The 22533-nt window shown below is 40.6% G+C and overlaps 1 long non-coding RNA gene across 1 annotated transcript; it reads left to right on the plus strand.

Annotated features, from left to right (window-relative positions):
* The first annotated feature begins 4915 nt into the window (after positions 1-4915).
* On the plus strand, positions 4916-22365 carry LOC129031991 (uncharacterized). The gene is made up of 3 exons (XR_008501167.2): positions 4916-5075; positions 10617-10649; positions 22252-22365. It is a non-coding gene; the product is annotated as an uncharacterized LOC129031991 (long non-coding RNA).
* The last annotated feature ends 168 nt before the right edge of the window (positions 22366-22533 follow it).

Raw genomic sequence — 22533 nt, forward strand, 5'->3', positions numbered from 1 at the left:
ATGTAGCCCATAGCACAGGTGGAGGGGCCACATCTGGACACAGGAGGATTTTGAAGGGAAAGAAGGAAGAAAGGAGGAGTATGGCTGTCACTGTTTCTGGGGTGGGAAGGGAGAAATTGAGGGAGTTCCTCCCTGACAGGCTATACTTCTTTCTGTGAATTAGAAAGTAATATCATGAGCCAAATGTAAGGTTGTTCAGAGTGAGAACAGTGAAAATTTTTAACATTCTCTTGGAATAAAGAAGCATAGGATATGGGCTGCCATGAGGACCTTGCAAAAGCTGGAGATTGTAAATATGTAGCTGAATCAATTCACATGGTTGTTAAGAAACTGACTTACATAGCAGGAAACCGCTTATACAATATACCTCAATCCAATAACACAGTGGGTCTCATCTCTGTTTCTTATGAATTGATAAAACATGATCTACAGGGCCAAAGCCACAGTTTCAACTATTTAAGAAGAATGGTGCCCACACTTTTCCATTTAAGTTATGTATAGTGCAAAACTACATCAAAGCCTAGTGCTAAAATAGGTTTAGGCCAAATTCAGATTTATTTCACTAAAGAGCTCCAAATCCTTTGCTTCTTTCACACACTGTTTTGAAGAATATATCTGTTTGTTTTCAGTCTTGTCCATTTCAACATCCAGTTTCTCCAGTAGTAAGAGATATCAAACAATCATGAAAATTTTTAATCTCACTTTATTTTGTTTTATATTTTGTAAAGGCCTTTATCATTTGGTATTTACCTGAAACATAAATCTTAAAATTAAACTATTTTATTATTGAAACTTTTCCAGTATGCTTTTAAGATTTCTGCAGTCTCTCCATTTGAGAAAGAGATAATTAAATGTAGTAGAAAACTGCCTTATCATTGCAGTAGTTGTATAATTTATTTTTTTCCATTGGGCAATGTGCTTAGCAACTTGCACATTAAGCCTTCTATTAAGATTATATTAATATCATAAATATGCAAAAAGGAAACCACTCTGAAAGTTCAAAATAATAACAATAACCTTTCCCTCAAGTAAAACCTTTTATCTTGAGATCTCTATGCACTTTCCCAACAAGCCTGAGTATCCTTGCCCAGCCACTTTTGCAAGGAGACAGTTAAAATGCCGTCTTCACTTTATTCACTAACTCCAAATGCTAGTTAGGATCACCGGAAAGCAAAGCAGATGCCTAATGTAATCATGATTTTAATTCTTAACATTTCCTACAGCAGCATTTACAACCTTTAAGAAAACAGGACCTCTAGTCTGTAAAAAGCCCCAAGTGGATGTCTCTTTCTTCTTTGCTTTATTTTTTAGCCATGGCAAGGAAGGGGCAGAAGGTTGTAATTCTGGCAAACTCCCACACATGCAACATGGACTCATATCTCTCACAAAGGACACGCATGCACACTGATGCAATCACGTCTAGAAATGAATCAGGACCCTTGAGACAGGAGCTCGTGACTAACGCTCTCCGAGGAGCCCAGGGGCAGCTTGGCGAACCAACTATATTGGGGCCAGCACAGAACAAAGCACAGGTGAGCAATGAGCTATAGCACAGGGAGAGGGAGGGGCTGATGCATGTGGTTCCAGGGCTTGAAACACATCATCTGAAGGTAACTCCCATGTAATTATAGAGCACCAAAAAGGGAAACTGAGCTTTGGCCTGGGTCATGCGTGCAAACGCACTGTAGGATCTATGGTGACTTCCTTTACTTTTCTGGGCCTCAGTTTCCTCATCTCGAAAAATGAGGAATTGTATCACATCAGAAAGACTCCTTTCTCCTTCCACACCCTATGAAATACTCAAAGGCATTGTTTCCTGTTCCCTCAAGAGACATAAAGAATGTCATAAAAAGAAGTGGCGGGAATTGTTCTCCTAAAAAATATTTTAGATACTCAAAAATGACTGACAAGTTCTCCAGGTTGTTTCAGCACTATTTGTTCTGTTTGAAACACTAAACAAGCAGGAATGGTGGAGAAAAAAAAGTGTTTCTCTCTTTATCCTAAAGTATAGTCATGCACTGCATAATGCTGTTTACGTCAATGATAGACCGGGTGTGATTATAATACCATGTTTTACTGTACCTTCTCTGTGTTTAGATACACAAATACTTACTATTGTGTTACAATTGCCTACAATGTTCAGTACAGTAACATACTGCACAGATTTGTAACCAGCCTAGGAGCAATTAGCTAGATGACACAGCCTAGGTGTGTTGTAGGCTGTACCATGTAGGTTTGTGTAAGTGCATTCTAATGTTCGCACAGAGATGAAATCGCCTAATGATGCATTTCTCAGAACGTATTCCCATCATTAGGTGATGTATGACTATAATGTCCATGGAAGACATTTTACCAACACATGTACACTTCTGTGGGTATTTCTCTGACAATGTCTAGTCTCCTAGAAGTGCCTAACGTGTAGTGTGGAGTATCTCTCACCACAATGCATAATTCTGCCTAGTCACCACTTTCTCTAAAACATTTATCCCCTAAAGCATCTTTTTCCTGGAATCACATCCCAGGGAGTAATTTATTAAAGAAATAACCAAAATCCATAAATTTGTCAGCCTTGTTTCTCACCTGAAGGAGAGGTAAAAAAGAAAGATAACCTTCCCCAGCTTGGGTCAGCCGGACTTAAATTGAAGGGGTCTTTAAAGCAAATATATGAATGTTTGGGGAAAGGGAGGCAAGGAAGGGCCCTTAAGAGACATGAGTGACTGCTCAGTCTCGAGCAGTGTCTATTACACACAAATATCCCAAGGTTTCCCCTTTGCCTTTGACAAACTGGGAGGAGGGGACAGGTTGTCCCAAATTTTTCTTTTTAATTGATGTGACTGGAAACCAAATATTTTCTACTGTGGAGGGTGTCTGCAGTCTTAATTACTCCCTTCAAATGGAAGAACAAAGCTCCCATGGAGGAACTGGAGAGAGCTGAGCTGAACTGAGCTGTAGGTTGATCATATTTCAAGGTTCGCTTGTAATCAATACTACTTTGGTCACCCCTAGACCATTACTGCAGAAGCCTCCTTACCAGTATCAGGATCCTACTTTGCTCTGCAGCCACTTCCTGGAGTTCTTCGAAAACTCTAAAAGAAAACAAAACCCAAACACATTACATCAGAAAGATGAGGCATTAAGAAACTTTATAAGCTTAAGAGGAAGTAGATGCTTGTGTAGGGGAGTTTTCAGATTACGGTGAAAGAGACAGACATAGGAGGAGAGAAAGTCAGTTCTATTTCCAGAGAAAATAAGAAGTTTTTTTGTTGAAGATTAAACCTATATCAGGGCCGAACCAGATCCACCAATAAAGTAGTACTCTTTATTGCTCCTCAAGTGTTTGGCATAGGTATTTTCCACTTGCAGCTAGCGTCTTGACTGTATATCTAAAACTGACATTTGCAAAACCAAACAGGTGAGGGGCCATATTGGCTCTGGAAAAGAATTCACATCCCTAATACACAGAAAATATGATTTATAAAAATCCACTTATTTTTCATAGAACCATTCAGGAGCACAGCACTGATACAAAGTGAATATTCCTAGACTCTAACATAAAAAAAATCTAGTCAAAATGTATCACACAGTGTTGTTGAAAGAAATTGCACATTCATGTAGAAAACAACTTTACATTGAAAAAAATCTTTACTGTTCATGGATTAGGTTTTACCTAAAGTCCTGTTACTTGCAATTGTGCTCATCTCACAGATGTTTACTCATAATCTATCTTGCTCTTTATAAATCAAGTCAACAACTATTACATGTCTTTTATGGACTCAGAATTTCAAGAACTCTGTGAGAGGCATACAAACAACATATATATAATGCACAGCTATCCATGACATGGATTTCAGCTGTATCCCCCAATAACCCAGGTTCTTCAGGTCATAAGTGGATGGGTTTTATCTTCTAACAATCCACACGATCTGTAGCAGATTTTCCAGATGGTAAGCAATGGAATGACCAACTGTCCAGGTTTTCCCAAGACTGAGGGAGTTCCTTGGCTGTGAGAGTTTCCGTACTAAAACCAAGAAGATCTCAGGCAAACCTGGATAAGCTGGTCATCCTAGAGAGTTGAGGGAGAAATGACATCATTCAATTATATCAGTGTAGTAATCACATACTTGTCCTCTGCTTCTTCCTTGTCTTTCTTTCCTTCCCTTCCTATCCCATCTTACTCTCTTAGGGTAGCTCTATGGCGCAGTGACTAAGAACCAGATTGTGGTTTCCAAATAGATACGGGTCTAAATTCCAGCTTTGCCATGACTTTTTAAAAATCTTGTACAATTTACTTAACTTCTCCAGTCCCGCTTCCTTACTAGCGACACATGAGAAAACGCATATGAAGTACATACCATCGTGCCTGACACATACATCATGCTTTATACATGTTAGTCACTATTGTCTCTGGATCATGCCCTTATGGATACTTCCAGCTTCCAGGGTTCTGGTTCTAATGAGACCAATATCAGGGCATGCTATAGACCAACAGGAATTAAACCTTCCCACCGCAGTGCATTTGCAGAGCCATATGCAAATCAATCCTTTGATGCTTCATTAATGAGAAGGCAAAAAGTAGGTACAACTGAAGGCAAGAAGTAGGTATAACTGAAGCAACATCTTGATTACCCAGAACTTTTCCAACTTTTCTCATCCAATCTCTTCAATCAACCCCCTTTCGTTATTGTTCCCATATGCTTGACACACAAACACATAGAGACATACACATCACATAAACACACAGAGGCACACACATACACACAGAGGTTTTTATATGGCTGAGCTGGGAGAAGCCAAGTAAAACACTTTTTCTTTTGTTTCTAGACTATTTAGCAAATACGAGGAAAATGACATGGCACTGAAGAGGGGACTTAGAGAGACAAGGCCAGCGGATGGAGGAGGAGAGGACATGCTGGGAAGAGAATGTGCAGAAAGGAGATTTTTTTTGGCCACAGAGTTTTTGCTAAAAGCAGCTAGCAAGCCCCACGGCTCCAGTGTGCGTGAACTCCTGGTAATTTCCTTGGGGAATCCCGCCTCAGAGAACCTCTACCCCGAGAATTAGGAGGAAGCTGAGCTAGGTGAGTTTCCAAATGGAGGGGGTGGGTGAGTGACTAAAGGCCTGAAGACCGGCCCAGACGAGTTTCCCAGTGGGCGTCCCCTGGCTGCTCTGACAGCCACAATAGGAACTCAGTCCAGAAGAGGGGAATGCCGAGGCCAGGGACGATTGCTAGTGTTTTCCTTTGTCTCTCAGCTTCCTGTGTTTGAAATGAAGGCATCCGAGGCTCTCTGTGGCCACTCTTGTCTGGGATTCTTTCCTCAAGAGGTGTTCTTGAGTTTGCGAGAACTGCCAGGAAATGGCGTGAGTCATGTCTTCTTAGCAGACAATATTCAGCTTTAGAAATTCCCAGAGATATGACTTGTTTATAGGAAAGGAAACAGGGCTGTTCTGAGCTGCCAGGGGAAGAGGAAAGTGCTGCTCATTTTTTAAAATACCGTGTTGAAAGGTCATACACGCGGCCAGAGTGCCAGCAAGAGCCCGGTATAGACACTGATGTTAGCAGTTCATTTGCCTACATTTCAGGCGATATTTTTGAGCGTGGCATTTTAAAATGCGAGTTCCATGGCATTGAAATTCCACTCCCAGTCTTAAGCCCAAAGGCATGAGCTGGCTCCGAGGGGGAGTCAGTGGGTTGGAGGGGTGCGGCTGAGGTGTTGTTAGGCCTGGCTGAGGGGAGGGGAGGAGCACATACAAAGACACCACCTTTCTCTACTTTCTAATTTCACATTTCTTGAGCAGCCAGCTGATTTTTGTTCCCATATTCCATGCTCCTTCCTCTACTGTCTTTTCTTCATAGTGTTAACAACTGCCATGTCCATTGTCCTTACCTTAAAGGATTGTTCAAAGCGGCCAACTTTGGACAATGTGTCCAAGGAGAGAAACTCGGGGGGATTCCTACTCCTGCAACCCTTGCTTCTGGCACTGGACCACTTTCTTGTGCAAAAAGTTTGGTCCTGAAATGTTTGAACTGGTAAAGGCACCGTTTACACATCTGTAACTGTTAGCAGAGCCAGTCAGCTGACCACAGAGATTGATTTCCAAGGAGAAAATAATCCACTGAGTATTCACTAATTCAACAATAATTAGCCAATGGTATAATTTCATAGATACCACATCTGATAAAATCAACACCTTTTCCTAATTATAGAGTAAACATTTCAATAGGAATAGAAGGATGCTCCTTCAATGTGATAAAGATGCTCTTGGCTTAAAGTAAATAAAGATTATAATTAATTGGTAAACATTGAAAATCAGAAACAAACACAAAGAATGTCCTTTAGTATGATTATCACTGTTTTTGGTTTTTGTTTGTTTGTTTTTTGGGGTTTTTTTGAGACAGAGTCTCACTCTGTCGCCCAGGCTGGAGTGCAGTGGCACAATCTTGGCTCACTGCAACCTCTGTCTTCCAGGCTCAAGCGATTCTCGTGCCTCAGCCTCCCGAGCAGCTGGGACTATCAGCTAGGATCATTATCACTTTAGATTCTCTGGTTAATGCAGTAAGTTATAAACACAAAAGGAATAAATTTTTGTGAACTAAGGTACTAAAGTACATGAAAATCACACAAGTATAAATCTGAAAAAATCAAAAGAATTAACTAAAAGTTTTCTTAATTTTAAAAAGGAGTCATAAAGTGGCTTGGAATAAGATACATACCTAAAAAGCAACAGTATTTCTATATACTGGCAATAACCAGATAGATAATATAAAGCAAAAGAAAAGCTATTCAAATAGCAACAAATATAAAATACTTATAAACTCAATAAGAAATGTATTAAAAGTTTTAAAACCTTGATTGGGGGGTATATTTTTAATAATTAAGAGGAAGAGTTACATTTTTATTAGATGGAAAAATTCAACATAAAGATACCAAGGCTCCTCAAACTTACTAAAATAATTCTGTCTAAAGATCCAACGGGGCGTTTCTTAAAGGTCATTAGAATGAACATTGACGAATTGCTAAGCTTAGTGCTTATCTTATTAAAAACATTCAAAACTATAAACAGGAAAACTAGCAAAATACAAATATTCTTAGGGATCAGCCTCATCAGATATCAGAACCTATTGTAAAAACTGAAACTGTGTTTGATGTAAATATAAAAATATAAATAAAAAGAAAATAATGAAATCCTCTGAAACAGACCCTGTTATATACATATGTGTCACATTTTATAGATGCCCTCATAGTTTACAAAGTTTTCCACCTGCATTATCTTTTATGCTTCAGAATCATGCTAGGAATCAAGTCACATTATTACCCTCAGTCTTAGTTCTGAAGAAACTGACACTCAGAAGTGGCTTGACCAACATAATAAAGCTAAGATAAACCCAGACTTGAACCTAGATTTTCTGACTTCTCTTACCAGGCCTCTTTTCACTACATCGATCTCACAATACCTTGGAGAATATGCTTTTTTTAACAATACTGAAATTAGGGGAAAAAATGTTTCAACTTGCCCTTACACCATGTACTCCTGCTAACAATAAATAAACAAAATCCTGCAGTTGTTTGATGAAACATAGAGATATGACATTGAACTAGGGTCTGTGTCTGTGGTTGTCCCTCACTGAGTCCACTCACAAAGTACGAAGCTACAGTGCTTCCTATTCACCTCTTCCCACCCCCACCCCCACCCTATCACCCCCATCCACCCCAGATGAATTACTTATTGTCACTAAGACGTAGCAGTGCCCAAAGTGAAATTGAAACTCTCCAGCAAATTACTGTTAAAAGAAAGTATAGTCAGTCTGTTTCTGGGGAGGGGTTGGATAATTAGAGAGCAACTAATTAGGAGCATACAGTTTAGAGTAAGGACAAACAGAAAGAAGAAAAGGAGTAAGCAACTCATACATAGTGCAGACCTACTATGTGGGACAACCACTCATCTCTGACATTGTAGCGAAAAAGCAGCTGTCAACAATAAACATAAATGCTAGCCTTAGATGAATGGGCACAGCTGTGTTCCAATAAAACTTTATTTCCATAAACAGGCAGCAGGCAGACTATACATTAATAACTCCTGTACTAAGCAATTTAAGATAGTTTTTCCATTCAATTTTCCTAAAAAAAAAAAACCCTTTAGATAAGAAATCAGAGGTTACTCAACATGACCACCTGACATTAAGATGGATACAAGTATTCACCTCAGTAAGTGGCAGAGCTGAAATCTGAACTCAGGCCTTGTGACTCCCAAGCTGGGAAGCTGGAAAGTGTGTAGTCTTCTGATAGGGCAGCCTCCTGTGACTCAGAGGTGTTAACTGGATTTTAGGGGTGTGAAGTCTCAGCAGGTAGAAGAGGCCTGAACAGGCTGCATCTAATGAACTAGACATGTATTGCACTGAACCAGGCTGGGAGTATGTGGGTGATCTCTGTTGCAATCATTTAACAAAATAGGGAGGTATGGACATGCCCACTCACCTCAGACACACCCCTCGCCTCCAAGACATCAAATCCGCTCCCCCTAACACAGAGCAGGGTGCGGTTGTGGTCAGAAGTGAGTGGGAGAAGGAGGGTAGGCAGATGGGTGGCTGTTTATGGAAACCAGGAAATCCCAAAAAATAAAGTCATCTAGAGCAATTTGGGCAACTTCCTTGAGTCCAAGCTTTCCTTTCTGTGGGATAGAAATGTCTGTCCTCTTTCTTCTCTTTTTTTTAGCAAGATGTCACAATAACACAATAGGAAAAAAAAAAAAAACTGTGTAAAGTTCATTGGGCACCTCAGGGATACATGTCATTTGATGACATAGTCTCATTGTCACTTGACGCCCCATGACTTCAGCTGGCTCCAGAGTCTGCAGTAGCTTTCCGTGGGGAACTCTGCCATCTTTACATTTAACACATCCCTGCTGACGGACCAGCACTATTGAGCTGGTGCTCTGACAACCACTTCGACAAGAACCAGGAGAGATGCCATGTAAAGGTGAAAGGACAGTGACTAAGGGGAGCAAATGAGCTTTTAAACGAGCCTGACACCATCCAGCTAGTTTTCATACTCCCTCCTGTGAAAAATCTTGACATATTGGTACATTGCTATGAGTTATTTCTTTATATATCGGTGTATAGTGGCCTAATATTATTTGCTCTTGCAGAGTGTTATCTAGGACTACAAACTTATTTTATTTTAAGCTCAATGACATTTCATCAACAGTTAACACAGCGTGAGTAGCTGAAAGTCACTTCAGGACAGTACATGAGGCCTCTCAGATGTTGTTGCTTTATTGCTTGACTGGATAGTTCTCTGACTTTCTCTACTTTTGATGGTTTCTGTTTTTACCCAGCTTTGTCTGTTTTGAGCTGTATTTTTTCAGTCCATTATTACATATTATATGATTTATTTCACCACAAGATTTATGTATTATCTGCAGTAATGAAAACTAATTTGTTTCATTTGCCCATGTTAGCTCCGCCTAAAAGGGAAAACAATTCTCTCTTGGTCATACAGAGAGGGCTAGAATGGGAAGGAGATGGGGACAGTCTCCGAGGAGTCTCTAAGAGGATTCCATCCTGGAGAACCCCCGCTCTGGGCTTGGAGAACTGGGCTCAAACAAGGCAGGGTTCATGTCAAACCCTTGGAAAATTCTCTCAATTTGGGACTGAGTCCCTCATGGTGCCTAGACTTTGATAATGCTTTCTGGAAACTCAGAAACTGTTGGTCCTAATCTCAATTCAGCTATTGACATTCTGGTCTTTTCTATTTAAAGCCACAAAATTGACTGTTTATTTTCTAGTCGTAGTTTAATTTTGTTTTGTTTTAAGCTCTCTTAGTTGATTTCTGCCCAATCAATAAGATCAGCCACATATTTAACCTGATTCTGTCATTGAGACAGCTGAATACCCTGGCAATTCTACAACCTACTCTGGGTAAGTTCAGTCCATATAAACTCAGCCCATTTCCAAAACCTCTGTGACAGCTTTCTCATCTGTAATATGAGAAAACACTCACCTAGTTCACAGAATTGTTGGAAGAATTATATAATAAACAAGACTGTACTATATTTTTTAACTGACAACATACATTTTCCTAATAAAAAATAACATTCTTAATAAAACAGTAATAATATATGTCTCCAAGAAGACAAACACAAGATTTCTTGGGTGTTCTGTGCATTGTAGCACTTTGCTGGTGTTGACATGAATTTGCCAATCAGAACAGTTATATTCATTAATAAGAATAAACATTGACTTTTGCAGTTCTGTACTGATTATAATTTAGCCCTCTTTAAAAAAAACTATGAAAGTATAACATACATATAGAAAAGCGCATAAATGTTACGTGTGATGAAGTTTCATAAAATGAACACACCTGTGAAACCAACACTCAGATGAAGAAACAGAACCCCTACAGCATCCCAGAACCAGCCCCACGTGCCCCATTCCAGGCATTCTTCCTCTAAAGAAAACTCCTTTCCTGACTTCTAACAATATAGATTAGTTCTACCAGTTTTCATAATTTTTTATACACGGAATTAAAAAATCATGTAGTATTAGTACAGATCTTTCTAAGCTTATTTAAGCTTAGTTCATAAAGAAGATATGGGTTCTGAAGCAGTCTTTCTTTTCTAGGCTGACTTGAGGAAAGAGACCTGGAGGAGGAGGGTGAGTAGAGGAACCCTATAATTTGTCATCCAAACTGGGACACCTTTGAGAGTGAAAGAAGGTGCTATTCATAATAACAGTGGACAAAAGGCATAAGCAGTGACTGTCCCCAGCAAACCAGGACATGTGGTCACCCTGGTGAGAGGGGATGGTAGAAGGTAGCAGGGACACACTGGCAGGAAAAATCTGTCTTTGGGGCCCTAAAATAGAATCCATTCCTGTTGCCTGATAGGATTCAGGACTGGGGGCTGGTAGCACACTTCCCAAGAAGTATTGTCATTGGTAGAAAACTCAGGTCAATAAATACTTACTGGATTCCTGCTATGCACAAGGCACTGAAATGGCACCAAGATGGTTTGGACACTGTCCCTGCCCAAAGTAGCTCACAGTCTGATAGTGGCAATGAGACAAGTTCACAAATAGGCGAACCGTAAGGTGGCTGCCAATGGAAATGTGTGAAGTATTACGTGGATTCCAAGGGCGCATGGAGTGTTATTTGTATTACAAGGAACGGGAGATCGTGCCCACTGGGAGACATGGAAAAAGCAAGCACCATGGGGTAGGTAGCATTCAGCATGGTCTAGAATTTTACTTCAGTGGTCCTCAACTATGCACGTTAGAAGTAGCTTTTCTAACATCCAATACTCAGGCAGCACCCCAGAACAATTAAATCTGAGTCTCTGGGAATAGGGCCCAGGTCTAAGTATTTTAAAAAGTCACCCAGGTAACTCCAGTGAAGAGTGAAGCCTGAGAACCACTATTCTAGAAAGATGAGTAGACATTAGCTGGCAGGAAAGACGAGGCAGAGAGGAGGCCATGGAGAGAACAGCTGTGAGTTAGTATATTCCCTCTTTGGTAGGCACACAGAGAAGAGTCGCCCACTGGGAATTAAATATGGAGGAAAAGCAGCAGGGCAAAAATAATTTAACCCCCTTCAGGAAAAAAAAATTAATTAATTATGAAACCATTTGCTAAAGCCAATAACAGGGATGGATGAGGAAAAGATGCACTGAACACCAAGGGAACACAGAGTGGCAATAAATCCATCATAAATCGCACAAGCCATCAGATAACGTCTGTTCCTCACATTAGCATCCCATTAAGCTGCTATTAGCGATAGCAAGGAAACTGAATGAAACCGGCTTCCTGGGTTAGCACTAGCAGCCAGGGAGAGTTAACAAGCTGCAATCCTTCACTGGTACCTTTAAGGACCTGAGGTCCATTTGTAAAGGATGCTTAGAGGCCCCAAACCTTGACCTATCACGCTCATGCTGTGGGAGTTTGTGGGGGGGCTGGAATTAATCACAGCAGGGACACAATTTACCGATCAATACCAGCCAATTAGAAGGCTCCCTGCTGCGGAGAGTTCCCTTGGAATGCCAGATGACCTTTGCCCTTGACTTTTTGTGGGGGCAGATGTTGCTTTAGCACAGCTACTGATAAGGATGGTGTTCCGAGGGGCATAGCTCATTTCACATGCCAACAGCTGCCCGGGCATCTTGGGGCTGAACTTTTTGAGCACTTAAGCATGAGCCACCTGCCAATGGAAGGTAAAGAAAGATAGGAATGGAAATTATAGCAATAATTATTTTACTGCCATTGTGCCACTTTTTCTGTGAACTCAGCCCTGACCTTCAAGAAGCCACTGACAAGAGCAGAAAGTTAGGAAACTCAGTCTTTGCCCGGAGTTCACTATTGTGTTGCTGTCCTGTTCTGCAGCCTCCACTACCTGTCAGAGAGAGATTCTAAGGCCTGTAGAACCACCTAGAGGGAAAAAGCCCGATAGCTACCACTGCTTTCCATCATCTGGCTTGGGGACTCCAGCTAGAGCCTGGGTGGGCCCCAGAACCCCCATTCTTCCAGGACTTCTGGATAGCTGTTTGCCATTGTTGTTTACAAGTCTTGGCCAGTATTTTTTAAAATCAGTTTTCTGACATCTTTGCCACAGAGGTAATGTGCCCCAGGACACAGAAAAATAAATAAATAAACATTTATTTATTTTAAAATATTTACTTAAAAAATTAATAACTATTAGATAATTCTAGGAAGTGTTCTGAATTTACCATTTTTTTTTTTGGTCACTTACTTTTTTTAGTCATATTTTAAGGCAAACAATCTATTGTTTACAGCCTTTCCTGGAAACTCCAGGACTTCAAGCATTTGACCTCATCCTTCTAGTTGCTTCATCTCCTCTTGCAGGATTTCCATCATGGTTTCTTCGGATGCCAATTTGGGGACTCCTTCTCAACATTTTCCCTCCTAAGTATTCCTCTGCCCCTTTCACCACAGAGAATCATGGTTTTCAAATGAAAAATAAAAACAAGTTTGGGGCTGACTTTAATAAGTACAAGACATGGGGCAAATCATATAGTGATTCCCTCCCTGTCCTTACCCTAAACCACAAACCTTTTTATTTAAGTCAAACCTGATATAAATGATGATAAAAAATATCACTGACGTGAAAAACAAACTTTTGGAAGGTCAACAAATTTTTGAAAGGAATTGTGAGCAGATATGAAAGGAACATCATCATCATAGATTTTGCCTTGGAAATGTAGACAGCAGGGGAGAGTTTTGCAAACCAATGATACATAAGTGTATTAGCCTCGAGAATATTTAAATACTTAAATGCGCAACTTGGCAGAAGCCACCATCTTTCTATATCACCCTGCACACCCACTAGCTCCTTAAGTCACTCTATGTCCCTCCCCAAATGTGCAACTGTTACCCTGTCCCCTGATCTGAGGAAGGACTCTGCCCAAGTTCTTCACTTACACAGGAGAGGGCAATTGTCCACATTCCTTTCTACTCTAAATGCTTTTCAATCTCTGCTGTGTTGCAGTCTTGCCAAAAATGTTTAGCCTGAATCTTATCATGCAGGGAAAATCCACACAAATCCAGAGTGTGGGACATGGATGTGTGTGTGTGTGCCTGGTGGGGGTAGGGGGAACACAAAGTGGCAAAATGCTAAAACAATTATTGAATCTAGTAAAGCATAGCAGGATTCTATAATCATTTCAATTCTTTTATAGGTTCAACATTTTTCAAAATAAAAAGCTGGTAGAATAATAGGAAGCCATGAGGACTAAGAAGCTCACATTTCTAAGGCTTTCTAAGTTTCAGCTTGAAGCAAGACACATCATAAAGCATTGTCTAGGTACAACTTGCACTTTCCTGTCCAAGCCTCAGACCCTGTTCTTCATCTGGGCCCACAGAGCAACAGCTTCCACTTTTGTGCCCAAAGAAAAATGCTAACCAGCTTGTAATTGCTGTAAGGAGGTCTGTTTGATGGTTTACATAAAAATAATAGACATGCTCAAGAAAAATTCCAGATTGTAATGTAAAGTGCAAGCTCATATAGAATGTCATTAACAAACTTTCGGTGTGCCAAGATGGCTCATGCCTATAATCCCAACACTTTGGGAGGCTGAGGCAGGTGGATCGTTTGAGGCCGGGAGTTCGAGATCAGCCTGGCCAACATGGTGAAAGCCTGTCTCTACTACAAATACAAAAACTGGCCCAGCATGGTGGTGCATGCCTGTGGTCCCAGCTACCCAGGAAGCTGAGGCAGGAGAATCACTTGAACCTGAGAGGCAGAAGTTGCAGTGAGCTGAGATGGTGCCACTGCACTCCAGCCTGGATAACACAGTGAGACTCCGTCTCAAAAAAAAATAACTTTCCATTTTTTAGTTTTAAAATTCTTATATGATTTGTTACTTTTCAAAAGTTTATTCAAACAAGTAAAAACACACCTCTGCCAGTGAGTGAGAACACCTCTTGCTGACTCAGCACTTGATGTATTGTATTTCATGGCCCATGGATTAACTATGATACTCAAAAAATATGTTTCTACACTGATATTTGACACAGGAAATGAAACAGATTATTAAAAACAGTTTTCAGATTTTCCCGGGCAAGATGGTCGAATAGGAACAGCTCCGGTCTGCAGCTCCCAGCGAGACCAATGCAGAAGGGGGGTGATTTCTGCATTTCCAACTGAGGTACCCGGCTTATCTCACTGGGACTGGTTAGACAGCGGGTGCGTCCCACAGAGGGAGCCGAAGCAGGGTGGGTGTTCCGTCACCCAGGAAGTGCAAGGGGTCGGGGAACTCCCTCGCCTAGCCAAGGGAAGCTGTGAGGCACTGTGCCATGAGGGATGGAGCTATCCAGCCCAGATACTATGCTTTTCCCACTGTCTTCGCAACCCACAGACCAGATTTCCTCCAGTGCCTACACCACCAGGACCCGGGATTTCAAGCACAAAGCTGAGTGGCCATTTGGGCAGACACCGAGCTAGCTGCAGTTTTTTTTCATACCCCAGTGGTGCCTGGAATGCCAGTGAGACAGAACCATTCATTCACCTGTAAAGGGGCTAAAGCCAGGGAGCCGAGCAGTCTTGCTCAGCAGATCCCACCTCCAAGGAGCACAACAAGCTAAGATCCACTGGCTGGAAATTCTCACTGCCAGCACAGCAATCTGAAGTCAACCTGGGATGCTCGAGCTTGGTGGGGAAGGGGCATCCGCCATTACTGAGTCGTGAGTAGGTGATTTGCCCCTCACAGTAAGCCACCATGAAGTTCGAACTGGGCGGAGCCCACCACAGCTTGGGAAAGCCCCCATAGCCGGACTGCCTCTCTACATTCCTCCTTTCTGGACAGGGCATCTGTGAAAGAAATGCAGCAGCCCCAGTCAGGGGCTTTTGGATAAAACTCCCATCTCCCTGGAACAGAGCACCTGGGGGAAGGGGTGGCTGTGGGCACAGCTTCAACAGACTTAAACGTTCCTGCCTGCCAGCTCCATGGATCTCCCAACACAGTGCTCAAGCTCTACTGAGGAACAGACTGCCTCCTCAAGTGGGTCCCTGACACCCCTGCCTCCTGACTGGGAGACACCTCCCAGCAGGGGTCGACAGACATCACATACAGGAGAGCTCCAGCTGGCATCTGGCGCATTCCCCTCTGAGAGGAAGCTTCCCAGAGGAAGGAACAGATAGCAATCTTTGCTGTTCTGCAGCCTCCGCTGGGGATGGATACCAAGGCAAACAGGGGCTGGAGTGGACCTCCAGCAAACTCCAGCAGACCTGCAGAAGAGAGGCCTGACTGTTAGAAGGAAAACCAACACACAGAAAGCAATAGTATCAACATCAGCAAAAAGGACGACCACGCAAAAACCCCACCCAAAGGTCACCAACATCAAAGACCAAAGGTACACAAATCCACAAAGATTAGGAAAAAACAGTGCAAAAGGGCTGAAAATTCCAAAAACCAGAATGCTTCTTCTCCTCCAAAGGATCATAACTCCTCGCTAGCAAGGGAACAAAACTGGACGGATAATGAGATTGATGAATTGACTCAAGTAGGCTTCAGAAGGAGGGTAATAACAAACTCCTCCAAGCTAAAGGAGCATCTTCTAACCCAATGCAAGGAAGCTAAGAACCTTGGCAAAATGTTACAGGAACTGCTAACTAGAATAACCAGTCTCGAGAAGAACATAACTGACCTGATGGAGCTGAAAAACACAGCACAAGAACTTCATGCAGCATACACAAGTATCAATAGCTGAATGAATTAAGCAGAAGAAAGGATGTCAGACATTGAAGATCAACTTAATGAAATAAAGCGTGAAGGCAAGATTAGAGAAAAAAGAGTGAAAAGGAACGAAAAAAGCCTCCAAGAAATATAGGACTATGTGAAGAGACCAAACCTACATTTGATTGGTGTACCTGAAAGTGATGGCAGAATGGAACCAAGTTGGAAAACACACTTCAGGATATTATCCAGGAGAACTTCCCCAACCTAGCAAGACAGGCCAACATTCAAATTCAGGAAATGCAGAGAACACCACAAAGATACTCCTTGAGAAGAGCAACCCCAAGACACATAATCGTCAGATTCACAAAGGTTGAAATGAAGGAAAAAATGTTAAGGGCAGCCAGAGAGAAACGTTGGGTTACCCACAAAGGGAAGCCCACCAGACTAACAGCAGATCTCTCTGCAGAAAAACTACAGGCCAGAAAGAGAATAAGGGCCAACATTCAACAATCTTAAAGAAAAGAATTTTCAACCCACAATTTCATATCCAGCCAAACTAAATTTCATAAGTGAAGGAGAAATAAAATCCTTTACAGACAAGCAAATGCTGAGGGATTTTGTCATCACCAGGCCTGCCTTACAAGAGCTCCTAAAGGAAGCACTAAATATGGAAAAGAAAAACCGGTACCAGCCACTACAAAAACATACCAAAATGTAAAGACCATTGACACTATGAAGTAACTGCATCAGCTTATGGGCAAAATAACCAGCTAGCATCATAATGACAGGACCAAATTCACACATAACAATATTAACCTTAAACGTAAACAGTCTAAATGCCCCAATTAAAAGATACAGACTGGCAAATTGGATAAAGAGTCAAGACCCATCATGTGCTGTATTCAGAAGACCCATCTCACATGCATAGATATACATAGGCTCAAAATAAAGGGATGGAGGAAGATTTACCAAGCAAATGGAAAGCAAAAAGAAAAGCAGGGATTGCAATCCTAGACTCTGGTAAAACAGACTTTAAACCAACAAACATAAAAAAAGACAAAGAAGGGCATTACATAATGGTAAAGGGATCAATTTAACAAGAAGGACTAACTATCCTAAATATATATGCACCCAATACAGAAGCACCACCCAGATTCATAAAGCAAGTTCTTAGAGACCTACAAAGAGACTTAGACTCCCACACAATAATGGTGGGAGACTTTAACACCCCACTGTCAATATTAAACAGATCAACGAGACAGAAAATTAACAAGGATATTCAGTACTTGAACTCAGCTCTGGACCAAGCAGACCTAATAGACATCTACAGAACTCTCCACCCCAAATCAACAGAATATACATTCTTCTCAGCACTACATCGCACTTATTCTAAAATTGAACACATAATTGGAAGTAAAACACTCCTCAGCAAATGTAAAAGAACAGAAATCATAACAGTCTCTCAGACCACAGGGCAATCAAATTAGAACTGAGGATTTAGAAACACACTCAAAACTGCAAAACTACATGGAAACTGAACAAATTGCTCCTGAATGACTACTGGGTAAATAATGAAATTAAGGCAGAAATAATGAGTTCTTTGAAACCAATGAGAACAAAGACACAACACACTGGAATCTCTGGGACACAGCTAAAGCAGTGTTTACAGGAAAATCTATAGCACTAAATGCCCATAGGAGAAAGTGAGAAAGATCTAAAATTGGCACCCTAACATCACAATTAAAAGAACTAGAGAAGCAAGAGCAAACAAATTCAAAAGCTAGCGGAAGACAAGAAATAACTAAGATCAGAGCAGAACTGAAGGAGATAGAGACACACAAAAAAAATTCAAAAAATCAATGAATCCAGGAGCTGGTTTTTGGAAAAGATTAACAAAATAGATAGACCACTAGCTAGACTAATAAAGAAGAAAAGAGAGAAGAATCAAATAGGCACGATAAAAAATGATAAAGGGGATATCAACACTGATCTCACAGAAATACAAACTACCATCAGAGAGTACTATAAACACCTCTATGCAAATAAACTAGACAATCTAGAAGAAATGGATAAATTGCTGGACACATACACTGTCCCAAGACTAAACCAGGAAGAAGTCGAATCCCTGAATAGACCAACAGCAAGTTCTAAAATTGAGGCGATAATTAATAGCCTACCAACCAAAAAAAGCCCAGGACCAGACAGATTCATAGCCAAATTCTACCAGAGATACAAACAGGAGCTGGTACCATTCCTTCTAAAACTATTCCAAACAGTAGAAAAAGGAAGAATCCTCCCTAACTCATTTTATGAGGCCAGGATTATCTTGATACCGAAACCTGGCAGAGACACACACACAAAAAAGAAAATTTCAGGCCAATATCCTTGATGAACATCAATGCAAAAATCCTCAATAAAATTATGGCAAACTGAATCCAGCAGCACATTAATCCACCAGGATAAAGTCGGCTTCATCCCTGGGATGCAAGGATGGTTCAACACGTGCAAATCGATAAACATAATCCATCACATAAACAGAACCAATGACAAAAACCACATGATTATCTCAATAGATGCAGAAAAGCCTTTGATAAAATTCAACACCACTTCATGCTAAAAACGCTCAATAAACTAGGTATTGATGGAATGTATCTCAAAATAATAAGAGCTATTTATGACAAACCCACAGCCAATATCATGCTGAATGGGCAAAAGCTGGAACCATTCCTTTTGGAAAGTAGCAGAAGACAAGGTTGTCCTCTCTCACCGCTCCTATTCAACATAGTATTGGAAGTTCTGGCCAGGCAATCAGGCAAGAGAAAGAAATAAAGGGTATTCAAATAGGAAGAGAGAAAGTCAAATTGTCTCTGTTTGCAAATGACATGATTTATATTTAGAAAACCCCCTCGTCTCAGCCCAAAAATTCCTTAAGCTGATAAGCAACTTCAGCAAAGTCTCAGGATACAAAATTAATGTGCAAAAATCCCAAGCATTCCTATACACCAATAATAGACAAATGGACAGCCAAATCATGAGTGAACTCCCATTCACAACTGCTGCAAAGAGAATAAAATACCTAGAAATACAACTTATAAGGGATGTGAAAGACCTCTTCAAGGAGAACTACAAACCACTGCTTAAGGAAATAAGAGAGGGCACCAACAAATGGAAAAACATTCCATGCTCATGGATAGGAAGAATCAATAACGTGAAAATGGCCATACTGCCCAAAGTAATTTATAGATTCAATGCTATTCCCATCAAGCTACTATTAACTTTCATCACAGAATTAGAAAAAACTACCTTAAATTTCATATGGAACCAAAAAAGAGCCCATATAGCCAAGACAATCCTAAGCAAAAAGAATAAAGCTGGAAACATCACACTACCTGGCTTCAAACTACACTACAAGGCTACAGTAACCAAAACAGCTTGGTCCTGGTACCAAAACAGATATATAGACCAATGGAACAGAACAGAGGCCTCAGAAATAACACCACACATGTACAACAATCTGATCTTTGACAAACCTGACAAAAACAAGAAATGGGGAAAGGATTCCCTATTTAATAAATGGTGTTGGGAAAACTGGCTAGTCATATGCAGAAAACTGAAATTGGACCCCTTCCTTACACCTTATACAAAAATTAACTCAAGATGGATTAAAGATTTAAACACAAGACCTAAAACCATAAAAATCCTAGAAGAAAACCTAGGCAATAGCATTCAGAACATAGGCATGGGCAAGGACTTTATGACTAAAACACCAAAAGCAATGGCAACAAAAGCCAAAATTGACAAATGGGATCTAATCAAACTAAAGAGCTTCTGCACAGCAAAAGAAACTATCATCAGAGTGAACAGGCAACCTATAGAATGGGAGAAAATTTTTGCAAGCCATCCATCTGACAAACGGCTACAAGGAACTTAAACAAATTTACAAGAAAAAAACAAACAACTCCATCAAAAAGCAGGCAAAGGATATGAACAGACACTTTCCAAAAGAAGACATTTATGCGGCCAACAAACATATGAAAAAAAGCTCATCATCACTCGTCATTAGAGAAATACAAATCAAAACCACAATGACATACCGTCTCATGACAGTTAGAATGGCGATCATTAAAAAGTCAGGAAGCAACAGATGCTGGAGAAGATACGGAGAAATAGGAATGCTTTTACACCGTTGGTGGGAGTGTAAATTAGTTCAACCATTGTGGAAGACAGTGTGGCGATTCCTCAAGGATCTAGATCTAGAACTAGAAATACCATTTGACCCAGCAATCCCATTACCGGGTATATACCCAAAGGATTATAAATCATTCTACTATAAAGACATATGCACACGTATGTTTATTGTGGCACTATTCACAATAGCAAAGACTTGGAACCAACCCAAATGCCCAGCAGTGATAGACTGGATCAAGAAAATGTGGCACATATACACCATGGAATAACATGCAGCCATAAAAAAGGATGAGTTCATGTCCTTTGCAGGGACATGCATGAAGCTGGAAACCATCATTCTCAGCAAACTAACACAGAAACAGAAAAACAAACACCACATGTTCTCACTCATAAGTGGGAGTTGAACAATAAGAACATATGGTCACAGGGAGGGGAACATCACACACCGGGGCCTGTCGGGGGGTGGGGGCAAGCGGAGGGATAGCATTAGGAGAATTACCTAATGTAGATGACAGGTTGACGGGTGCAGCCAACCACCATGGCACATGCATACCTATGTAACAAACCTGCACGTTCTGCACATGTATCCCAGAACTTGAAGTATAATAAAAAAAAAAAAAAAACAGTTTTCAACAAATTTAGAGGTTCTTTGTGAAAAACTAAATTTCCTTATTCAGGAAATAATCCTTTGAGGGAAAAATAATACCATGTTCAAAGGATCAACTTCCTCAGGAAGAGAATTTAGAGAAAGTTCTTCCTTCCATATAACAAATCCATGTTTAAATTGCTTTATCAAAAGACAAAGTTCTCATAATTGACTGAATCAAAGCACTCATATGACAAAATGGCAAATTTTCAGGAGGAAGCCACTCCTCTAGACATGGGAGAATCTCAGAAATAATTGTATTAACCGCATTAACTAGTAAACTAGGTTTTCTGCAATGTTCATGACACCAAAAATGAATAGTCAACTTATTTCTAAGAAAGTTTAGACTAAATTACTTTTTAATTTTCTTGATTTAATGTGACCAAATATATATATACATATACATATACATACACACACACATATGTAGCATGGTATATGGCATGCTTCTGAATGCAAATTACTCACTTTACCACTATAAGGAAGAAAGGGTAACATCTTTTCCTCACCCATCACAAGAGTCATGGCCAACAGTCCTATGACAGAAGACAAGTTAGCAAGAAAAAAGCACAACAAATTTATTTAGCAAAGTTTTACTTGACACAGGAGCCTTCAGAAATGAAGACCTGAAGACCCAGGAAAATTTGTACTTGTACACTAAGTCTGATGAAGGAAGTAGATAGTTATGGAGAAACATGGTTAGAAAGATCTGACCTACTGGTAATCAACTGAGAAGGGAACCCAGCAAGGCCCGTTTGCTCAGATTCTTCTTGGCCTCTATGTAGCATACCTTCTCCCTGAGTATGGGGCAGGTCACCCTGGGAGGAGGGCCTTATGTCCTACTTTCAAGCAAGGTAGGTTGGAGAATTCTTTTATGACCATGCTTCACACAGAAAGGCAGGGTAAGGTCACAGTGACCTTCTTACTTCTGAGGCCCTCCCAATCTCCTGCAGTTCAAAGTACTTTGGGGTAACATTTTCAAGGCCCCAGTGCCACATTGTTTACCACTTTTGTGCCCAAAGAAAGATACTAATCAACCTATAATTTCTGTAGTATGTTTGATGAGATCAAAAAACAATGGATATGCTTCATAAAATATCATATTCTAATGTAAGTATGATAGCAGTTGTATATATTTACTATAAATATATAACATTTTATTGTATATTTACATGTATTTTACTAATTTATTTGGGGTTTGTTTCTTTGTTTTTGTTGTGGTTGTTTTTTCTTTAAGATGGAGTTTCACTTACATCCAGGCTCGAGTGCAGTGGTGTGATCTTGGCTCACTGGAACCTCTACCTCCTGGGTTCAAGCGATTCTCGTGCTTCAGCCTCCCGGGTAGCTGGGATTACAGGTACGCTCTATCATGCCCAGCTAATTTTTGTATTTGTAGTACAGATGGGGTTTTGCCATGTTGTCCAGGCTGGTCTTGAACTCCTGGCCTCAAGTGATCTGCCTGCCTCAGCCTCCCAAAGTGCTGGGATTACAGGTGTGAGCCACCATGCCAGCCTCATTT

This window comes from Pongo pygmaeus, chromosome 11 (assembly GCF_028885625.2).
Source record: "Pongo pygmaeus isolate AG05252 chromosome 11, NHGRI_mPonPyg2-v2.0_pri, whole genome shotgun sequence".
NCBI classification, from domain to species: domain Eukaryota; kingdom Metazoa; phylum Chordata; class Mammalia; order Primates; family Hominidae; genus Pongo; species Pongo pygmaeus.